Consider the following 10,161-nt stretch of genomic DNA (forward strand, 5'->3'; position numbering starts at 1 on the left):
GACATCCAAATGAGCCAATCTCCATCCTTCTTGGCTGCATCTCTAAAGACAGAGTCATTATTACTTACTTGTAGTGCAAGTGAGGACATTGGTAATTGGTTAGCCTTGTATCAGCAAAAACCAGGGAAAGCTCCTAAACTCTTAGTATACCTTACATTTAATTTGGAATTTGGGGTTCCCTCAAGGGTCAGTGGCAGTGTATCTGGGACAGATTTCACTTTCACCATTTATAGCCTGCATCCTGACGATGTTGCTTCTTAATACTGTCAAAAGTATTGTTGTACCCCTCCCAAAGTAATATGTCATGACATAAAATACTGAAGGATGCAGCAGAGTTCTAACAGCAAGGAATTCTGTGCTTAATAAATTCATGCCCACCAATGAAAAAAATGAATTAGATTTCATCAGGATTTTGGATTTTATTTGGAGGATTGTGGTGGTATTGTGTCCCCCAAAATATTGTGTATTCTAATAAATTTATCTGGGGTCAGAGAACAGACAGCCACTAGATACAAAGGCTAGAAAATGGTGGCACTCACACCTTTAATCCTAGCATTCCAGAGATAGAAATCCCTCTGGATCTCTGTGAGTTCAAGGCCACATTGGAAACAGCCAAGCATGGTGACACGCCTTTAATCCCAGAAAGCCAGCCTTTAATCCCAGGGAGTGGTGGTAGAAAGTAGAAAGATATATAAGGCGTGAGAACCAGAAACAAGAAGATTTTGGCTGGTTAAACATTTGGCTGGTTAGATTTTGGCTGGTTAAGCATTCAGGCTATGGAGCAACACAGTTCAGCTGAGATTCATTCTGGATGAGGACACAGAAGCTTACAATCTGAGGAAACAGGACCAGCTGAGGAACTGGCAAGGTGAGATAGCTGTGGCTTGGTCTGTCTCTCTGATCTACCAGCATTGACCCCAATAACTGGCCTCGGGTTTGATTTTATTAATAAGAACTTTTAAGATTCCTGCTACAGAGGATAGTCATTGTCAATAAGGGAAATATAGCCAAAGGGCATGCACAATAACTGGAAGTGTTCTTCGGGCCACAGAATGGAGCCTGTTTTTTGTAGACAAACCAGTGATCATCCTGTTTTCCTTGGGCCCTCTAGAATGACTTGGTCTGTGCTGAGCAAATGACATGAGCTTAGGCAATCCCACAGCTGTGCCTAGCCTCTGCTCAGGTCCTACTGATTTAAATTTTCCAGGATACAGACCAGTGCCCTGAAAATTCCATAATAGCTTGATCATACTGTTCAGGACTCAGTCCTAGCCAGAACACAGCATGCATAAGAGTGCCCACGATCAGCCACAGGACTCTGACTACTATGATTTTCAGTCATTAGACAGTGCCACTGGGGACTTTAGCATCCAGTTATCATATGTGCTGTTTAGGTTTTCAAAGGTTAACTATGAGTATTTCTTGTTTATGTCCTTTAGATATGACATCCTGATGACCTAGTCTTCATCTTCCTCATCTAGAATCCTAGGATACTGAGTGCTCATCACTTGCCGTGCCTAGCCTAATATCAACAGAAATTAAGAATGGCTTCTAGACTTCTCATCTTAAGGCATTCAGCTTGTAATCTGGTGTGCCAGTCATGTTCAATGGCAGTACATCTGGGACAGATTTTAATCCCACTATCAACATCTTGAAGTCTGAGTATATTGCACTAATATATCCTTCTCACAAAGGAGAATTAGATAGGAACTCTTATACTTAATTCAGAAGCCATTTTAATTAACAACTACTCACAAAAGAAAATTCAATTTTCTCTCATGGAGTTTAAATTGGTATGCAAATCACAATCAAGGGTAGGCCAATTGCTCAGTAGTAGATGGCCAACATAAAATGAACTCTGTGGTTCTTTTGGAGAAGAGTCTGGAAAAAAATCAATGGGCAAAATTTCCCTTAAATCCTCTCTGGAGCCTCTACACCAACATAGTGAACTTGACTCATTGACCCTGATTCTACAATTCCTTTCTTTAGATCGGTTGAGATATTACATCTTCTTCATATAAAGTACAAATGTTGGTCATTTGTTATAATAGTTCATGGAACAAATAATATAAACTTGACTCCGAGAAGAAAATAGTTAAAGCTTCTCTTATTGATTTAATCTCCTGGTTCAATTCTCCAGTGCTTCATATGAAGAAAGGAAAGATGTTTATTCCTTAGGAAGAAAGCATATGAATTCCCTTAGTGTATCATGAAGCTCATGATGGCTATGTGTAGATGTCATTCTAAACGGTCTTATTAAATAAAAAAAAACACACAGCCAAATAGAGTTAGAAACCCAGAGATTGAGCAGTAGCAAAGAACTAAGAACACCTTATCTTACCACTTGCTGCTGTCCTTCCCCTGAGAGAGAGACCTTCTTCCTGTGTCCTGTCTTTTTACTGCCTTTCTGTTCTGCGTTCTCGTTGGCTGTAAACCCAACCACATGACTTCCTCATCACTGTCTGTTTATACAGACCTCCAGGTCTCTATGGTTGGTACTGAGATTAAAGGTTAGGGTCACAGCTTGACTGTGTCCTTGAACACACAGAGATTCTGCCTGACATGTGACCGGAAAAAGGGTATGTGCCACCACCGCTGGACTTCTGCTAAATGGCTTGCCCTTAGCTCTGATCTGCAGGCAACTTTATTAACATACAAATATAATCACATTTCAGCACAAAAATATCATCATCACTGTGTAATGCATATTGATTACTGTTGTGCCTAGATCATATAAATCTCTGTTGATTTTCATGTGTCCACACTACAGTCTACTGCATACATACTTCTTGAATAATCTGGACACAACCTGTGTAGGTGTCAGTTAAAATCAAGACACAGCATAGGCATGAGGGTTTCCATCCAATTACAGGGGCTGTTGATGCTCTGGGTTCTGGATGAAAAGGCCTAAATCTGGATACTTATCCATTTATAGTAGCCATTGTTGTTTGGTCTTTCGGGACACTCCTCTGGGAAAAGTATTTATTGTGCGTATACTTGTATATTTGCAATCTAAGGAGCTAGATGTGACATCCTGAAGACCTAGTCTCCATCCTCCCTACTGGTATATCTAGGAGACTGTCACCATCACATTTCAGGCAAGTTGGGATATTAACAGTTACATTTGCTGACACCAAAAGATCCTAGGAAATATTCCAAATATTTTCACCTAGGATGTATTCTGTTTGCCATCTTGGGTTCCCATCAGGTTTCAGTGGTAATAATTATGGGACAAATTTCACTCTCCCCATTAGCAGCCTGTGCCTGAAGATGTTGCAACTTGTCACTGTCCATCCTTCTAGAGGGATTAAAGTCATAACACAAATCCCTCACGCAAGAAGAGTAATCCTGGATGTTCCAGGTATTTCTCTTAGTGTCCCCACCTGCTGACAAAATCTCTTCTATGTAGACAAGATTTTAAGATCACTGGGAAGTTTTGGTGGGAGGGCCCAGGAGACTGATGTTTACCTAAATTTGCATACCTAAGCCTAAGCCCAAAATGAGCATGTATAGAAATGTCTCACGATTCTCCAAAAAGAATTTTTTGCACCTGAAGTTTCTGTGTGAGCATGATATGTGATACATACAGAAAATCAAAAGCCACTATATATATGTATGAACATTTCTACTTCAAGCGTTGAATTCCCTAATGCTGTTCTGAACTCAGAATGGTGATGCTTGTTTGTATATTTATAACATGCATGTGCAACTTTTGAGTTATCCTTAGCAACTTTCAGATAAGTAGAAAAAGAAACTTTATAGGGTCATAGAGCAGATTAAAATGAGCATTTTTTTAAATTATATTGGAGTCTTTTGGAAGGTTAATGAATAGTTAGATTATAGGAAAAATGAGGATATAATTCATTTTTCTTCTAATAGAGGAACGCCTTACTGTGATCTGTTATAAAAATATATGAATGATTTTATTAAGAATTAAATCAAACTGCAGAAAAGATAAAATGCAATAGAACAGAAATCCCTGTATGAAATTTCCTCAATAGATATTTCTAGAAATTTCTGTTCCTCATCCATCAGTAGGAAGTGTTGGTTGCTAAGGGTGTCAAAGTGTATAATTTTCTGTGTTATTGACAGATTTTGTTGAATGCATATGTTCTTTTCCGGTGATGTATCTGATTGTAATCATATGAGTGGTAGATCATGCATATGCATAAGATAATAAACACAATGACTTCCATAAAGTGTTACTTTAAGGACACTGTGTGCTGCACAAAATCAGTTATAAGCTGAATTGTTTGACTACCCCAACTTCATTGTATTCCTCTGGGTGGATTTGACTGCCATGAAGTCTTGGATTCCAATGACCTGATTGCTTGGATGAAAATTGGTGTGAGCATGCAGCTTGATGAAGTTGTTGTTCCTTTCCTAGTTGGATCTCTTCCTCTCTGTGTTTTATATTTGCAGATGAAGATGTAAACTCTTAGCTACAGGGCTATCCCTGTCTGCCTGCTGCCTGCCTGTAACCATGACTGTCATGGACAAATCTTCCACAGCAATAAGCCTCCAAATTAAATGCTTTCTTTTATAAATTGCCTTGGTTATGTTGTTTTGTCTTAGCAATAGAAAAGTAACTAAGACACTTACCCTCCTAATAAGGAGAGAACTGAATAAACACATAGTGTAAACAAGGCTCCTTTCTGCCATGCAAATAAGAGAGTTGACAAGCTGTCTGAAGGAAGACTCTATAAACAGGAAGCCTTACTTTCAGTAAATAATAGATTCTAGATTCTGAGAATATTCTGTTCCCAGTAGCAGTTTGTCAGAATACTAGTTCCTTAGGATTTTAAAGTATATAGGATCTACTTAATTTTATTTTATGTGCATTCCTGTCATTCCTGTTTTGCGGGCATATAAATTGGTGTGCCTCAGTACACAGAAGAGAAGCTCAGCTATCCTGTAAATGGAGTTACAGAGTGTAAGTGTGGTGGCCTCAGTACACAGAAGAGAGGCTCAGCTATCCGGTAAATGGGGTTACAGAGAGTTGATAGCAGTCCTGTGGGTTCTAGGAATCAAACCCAGATCCTCAGAAAGACAAGCCAGTGCTCTTAACCAGGGCTCTGCCTGTGGTAGAGGTTGCTATGAAGCCATGGTTTTGAAATGACCTTATTGCTTTATTTGGATCTTGTACACACAGGGATTTATTATAATAAGATATTAATTTTCTAATTTTAATTGGATAATAATTTTTCTATACCTTGTGCTTGGTATGTTTGTGTAGGGGTATGAATGCACCTGGTATTTGTGTGTGTGGATGTGTGTATCTATGTGTTTAATTCTCCATGGAATATAAATCTCAACTATAGCCTTATCTGCTACCCAGGAAATGTAAGATTTCCTGTGAGTAAAGAGACCTATTCCCCTGATTAAAATGTTACTGTTCAGGGAAGAGGACAAATATTTAGAACATTAACAAATGCATTTGGTCCCTATGCAAAAACATTTCATTGAACTTTAAATACTTGTGAAGAGAAAAGAGAAATATTCTCAGAAGTTGAAGACACCAGAAGGAGCAATTTGGGCTGCCTAGACTCTCACTTCTGCTTCCCAGGGTGGTTTATATTATGGCTTGAATCACTGTGGGAGGGGTACTGTAACCCTGCAGACAGAAATAATCTGCAACATCATCAGGCTCTAGACTATTGATCTTGAGAGAAAACTGTGTGCCAGATTTACTGCCACTGAACCTCGATGGGACCCCATTTGCCAAGCGATTTCCAGCATAGATCACTTGCTTAGGAGGTTTCCCTGGTTTCTGCTGATGCCATGCTAAACCCCAGCCAAAGTCCTCACTTGCCAGGCATGTGATGGTGACACTGTCTCCCAGAGATGAAAGATAGAGAGGTTGGAGACTGGGTCATCTGGATATCACATCTAGCACCTGAGATTGGAAAATTGAAAACAAATTAATTCTGTTAGAAGAGGACTTTGCCAGAGACCAGGCAGCCCTGACCACCTTCAGCTGAACACATTTCCAATAGTGTCTTCCTTACCTGTAAGCCAGAGCAGCAGCAAACCCAGAAGCTGAGTGGGGGCCCTCATGTCTGTTTTGTGACCTGTGTGAGTCTGATACCAGCACAGGGTGTGACCTGACTATGAAGACCTCAGGGCAGTAGGGGTCTGAGCACATTCAAATCAGCACTGGCTGAGCACAGCCCCAGGATCAGTCAAGTGACACAATGTAGACCTGTGGTCCTCCTCTGTCCCAGATCAGAGAGGCAATACAGGTTTATTTGCAGCAATGTGCTCCTCTTTGAACAACAAGAACAGCACCTGTCTATGAGTTCCACCTTATTTTGATTTCTGTCATTTTCAATGTGGAATCTCATATTATGTTTTCCACCATGACAGGCCCTGTCAGATGTGGTACCATTCTAGAAAGCACACAAACAGTTATATTTATTTTCCTAGGTAGGTGCAGATGTTACTGAGGCTGTGAATTCCTTCCCTTTTCACCCTGTTTCTTTGTTAGATTGTAATTTCATTACAATATTTCTCTCATTTGCTCTTTCTACACCCTCTGAAATATCCCTCCCCACTCGTATTCAAATTTCTGGCCTCTTCTTCCATTGATCATGCAAGAGTATATATATGTATTTAGAGATACATATATATTTCTAAACATAAACTATTTTGTTTATATAATGTATTACTTGTATGTATGTCTTTAGGAATGACCATTTTAGCCTGGACAATCAGTGTGCTCTTCTGAGTACCTCTAACCTTCCCAGCTTCACCTAGTTGTCTATTGTAATTTGTGTAGAACTAAGGCTTTGTGCCCTTTCCCTTGACCTGTTCACATGTTTGCTTGTATCCTCATTATTCAGCTACCATTTGTTCAGTAATGTTGGTGAGCATTTACAGGTAGAGCTTCTGATGTTACTAGGAGACACAATTTCACAGTAAATTCCCTGAACCTTTGGCTGTCACAATCTTTCCACTACCTTTCCAAAATGTTCCCTGAACCTTAGTTATGGGAACATTTTGTACCTTTGTCCATTAGGTCTGGGCTCCAAAATGCACTATGTTGCTTCTTGTTCATGTTGTGTCACAGAAGAATAATAGAATAATACTGAGACACATGACTTTTAGGGAATGACAGGATCTCACATAACTAAACCAGCTTTTCAGATAAACAACCTTGTCTTATTATATTTTCCATAACTCAATAAATTCAATCAATACTTCCATTAAGGACAAATGAATTCTTTGGTTTTTTTCCCCTTCCATTGGGAGATATGAGTGCCCTTTAAATTATGCTTGGATTGTATCTGTGTCCTATGTTCTTTTGAGTCTTCATATTATAGCACAAGATCCACTTTAAACACAGGTTATTATCTTTAAGTAATGAGTTTTCTCTCTGAAGTAATCATATTCTTTAATACAGTGTTTCCTAAACTTGCATATGCTATGGGCATCATATCTATTCAAGATACTAAAAGAATATATATGAGTTTAGTTTGGATAAGAGGGGCACAAGATGTGTGGTGAGAGAAGTAAGAGGAAAAGTTAAAATAGAAGCTAAACATGGGGAGTTACATACACAGTGGGGTCTAGAGCCTGTGCTCATTGAGAGTAAAGATGTGGTGGACATAGTATGAGTTTCTGTGAGGTGTTTAATGGGAAGAATTTTACATGTGCAGGCAAACACTCTGTAGGAAACAGTGATTGAGGAGGGTGAGAAAGACATCCACTCAGGGAATGGGAATGATGGTGGTCCCAGGAGAAGTGCCAGAATGAACAGTTAGGTGAATTTGCTAAGAAATGGCTGACCTGCAAATCAATGACAAAGGTGGCTTTGACATTTGTGATCATCGAGTTTGTGTTGAGGGACAGACATAACAAAGTATCTGCAACACAGATAAAATTATGTTCCCTGACATAATTCTATGCATTTACATGAATATGTCTCATGTACTGACACCATATAAATATGTTTTGATTAAACACTAAAAATATTTTTCACAGAGTTCAACAAAATGGCAATATATTTCACAATTGACAGCAACTGTCTTTAAAAGTACAGTTGATATGAAATCCTTTTCATATGAATATTGCACTGGACTTTACTAAAAATTTAAATATTTTTAATGTACATGACAGATTTCCCTGCATGTATAACACATGGGTGTCTGAAGCTGGACAGAACAGGGTGACAGATCTGATGGAACTGATCAGGTTTCAAGGCACCATGCCTTTAGGCACTGGAAATTGAACCAGGGTCATCTGTGAGAACAAGATGTGCCCTTAACTGCTGAATCCTCATTTTAAATAGTCCCTGAAAATTATCATTTCAGTTGACTTATGACCTTTTTTAAAACATATAATCCTAATTATGATTTTCCCCTCTACATTATCTGTCCTTATATCTCTCTCAAATCACATACTGATTGTCACATTTTCTGATACATTTCATAAAATCATGACACAGAACATTCACACACAGTGATTATATGGAGCTTACTTGATCTCTACAGACATTGTTACTCAGGTACCAGATGAAGAAAGCAGATGATGGAAGACAGTCAGTGTGTGCTGCACCTGCCCCACACCTGACTCACACAAAAGCCCAGCTTCTGTCTTATTAGCTGGGAAGAATTTACAAGGAACATGTGTTTTGTGGTTGGATTGACACATTATTGGGCCTCTATCAGCTGGCTTCCTCTACTTTTACCTCCTCCATGAAGCTGCATTCTCAGAAAATTTTACAGGTGTATTGGACATAAGATAATACAATGGAGAGAACTTGGTCAATCCCTGATCATCATAAATCAGGCTATTTAACACTCCTCTGGAAGTCCATTTTCCAGCACAATCCATTGTCTTGCACTGTGGTCCATATATGATCTATTTCTTGGACTGCTGGTTAAACCACCATAGCACCCATAATGTAATATCTATAGAAGTGTGTAAAATGATGAGATTACTCAGAAGAAAAACATATTGTCAATAATATGGTTTTCCTAGTTCTGATATTATGTGCTAGTTCCCTGCAGTGTGGCCTATGTATTGACAACTGAAGGGCACCAGTAAACCACACATTAAGGTGCTACTCATTTAGTGTTGAGAATGTACATGCCCTCAGATCCTTCCAAGAACAGTATCAAGAGGCTTTGGAGAACATTGATCTTACTTATCAGGAAGATCATTGTTCAGGGCTAGAGTCCTGGGACAGGTTTTTGTAACTCTGGAACATAGGAATTCTCAGGATCTCCAGTCTCCACTGATGAACAGTTAGTGTGAAAATGTACCTAAACCACTCTCACAGAAGTGGACAGGGACTAGGGGAAATTGCTGGATGACAAGTGAGTAAGAAATTAGAAACCTCATTTGTCCCTAGTGTTACAGTGATTGACAGTCCAAGGGTGGGTGATTTTGACTGGATAGACATGTATTATTGCCTCTCTCTCCTGCAGAAATTGTTAAAATGAGGCTAGAAGTAGGTCTTTGTTTAAGTGCAGTCTAGAAAAAAAGTGGACAAGGATTGACAAATTGTAATGGACTCAGAAAAATGTAGTAAACCTAAGGTGGTATTGTTTCTGCCTGAGGATGAAAAGAAGCATTAGGAAGAATTTTGTGAAGGCTATTACACATAATTATGTGCAGAGCACATTCTTACACATTCCAATTCTTGCTACTAGGAAGTATGAAAATATTGTGCTGGGATGTAGCTTAATTGGTGGAGTTCTTACCTAGTATGAAAACAAAAGCAAAAACAACAACAACCCACTGGATTAGAGACCCAGCATTGCATGAACAGGGTCTGGTAGTGCACTCCTGTAGCCAAAAGCTCATGGGAGTGGAAAACAAGGCTGCTAAAAGTTCAAATCCATCTTCCTTCGCACTTTTGAGGTCAGTCACAGCTAGATGAGAATAGGAATTTATCAGGAAAAAAACCTTAATTTTAAAATCAGCTCCAAAATATTGATATATGATTAAACATAGTTGTAAAAGTTAATGGAGTAAAAAGCATAGTATTTCCTATGCAAACATTCAATCTACATTTAAGTTACATCAGATCATATCATATAGATTGGAAATGCTATTAGCAATGAATACATTCAACATAAATATTCTTTGGAATATCCTAAGTGTATTTATATTTGGCAAAATTGTGGCAAGGCCAGCCAATATATGCCCTTCCAT

At 38.8% G+C, this 10,161-nt stretch overlaps 1 pseudogene; it reads right to left on the reverse strand.

Moving 5' to 3' along the window:
• Positions 1-5,572: 5,572 nt before the first annotated feature.
• Positions 5,573-6,070, reverse strand: LOC119087716 (annotated as a pseudogene).
• Positions 6,071-10,161: the final 4,091 nt, after the last annotated feature.

This window comes from Peromyscus leucopus, chromosome 3, assembly GCF_004664715.2.
Source record: "Peromyscus leucopus breed LL Stock chromosome 3, UCI_PerLeu_2.1, whole genome shotgun sequence".
Taxonomy (NCBI): Eukaryota; Metazoa; Chordata; class Mammalia; order Rodentia; family Cricetidae; genus Peromyscus; species Peromyscus leucopus.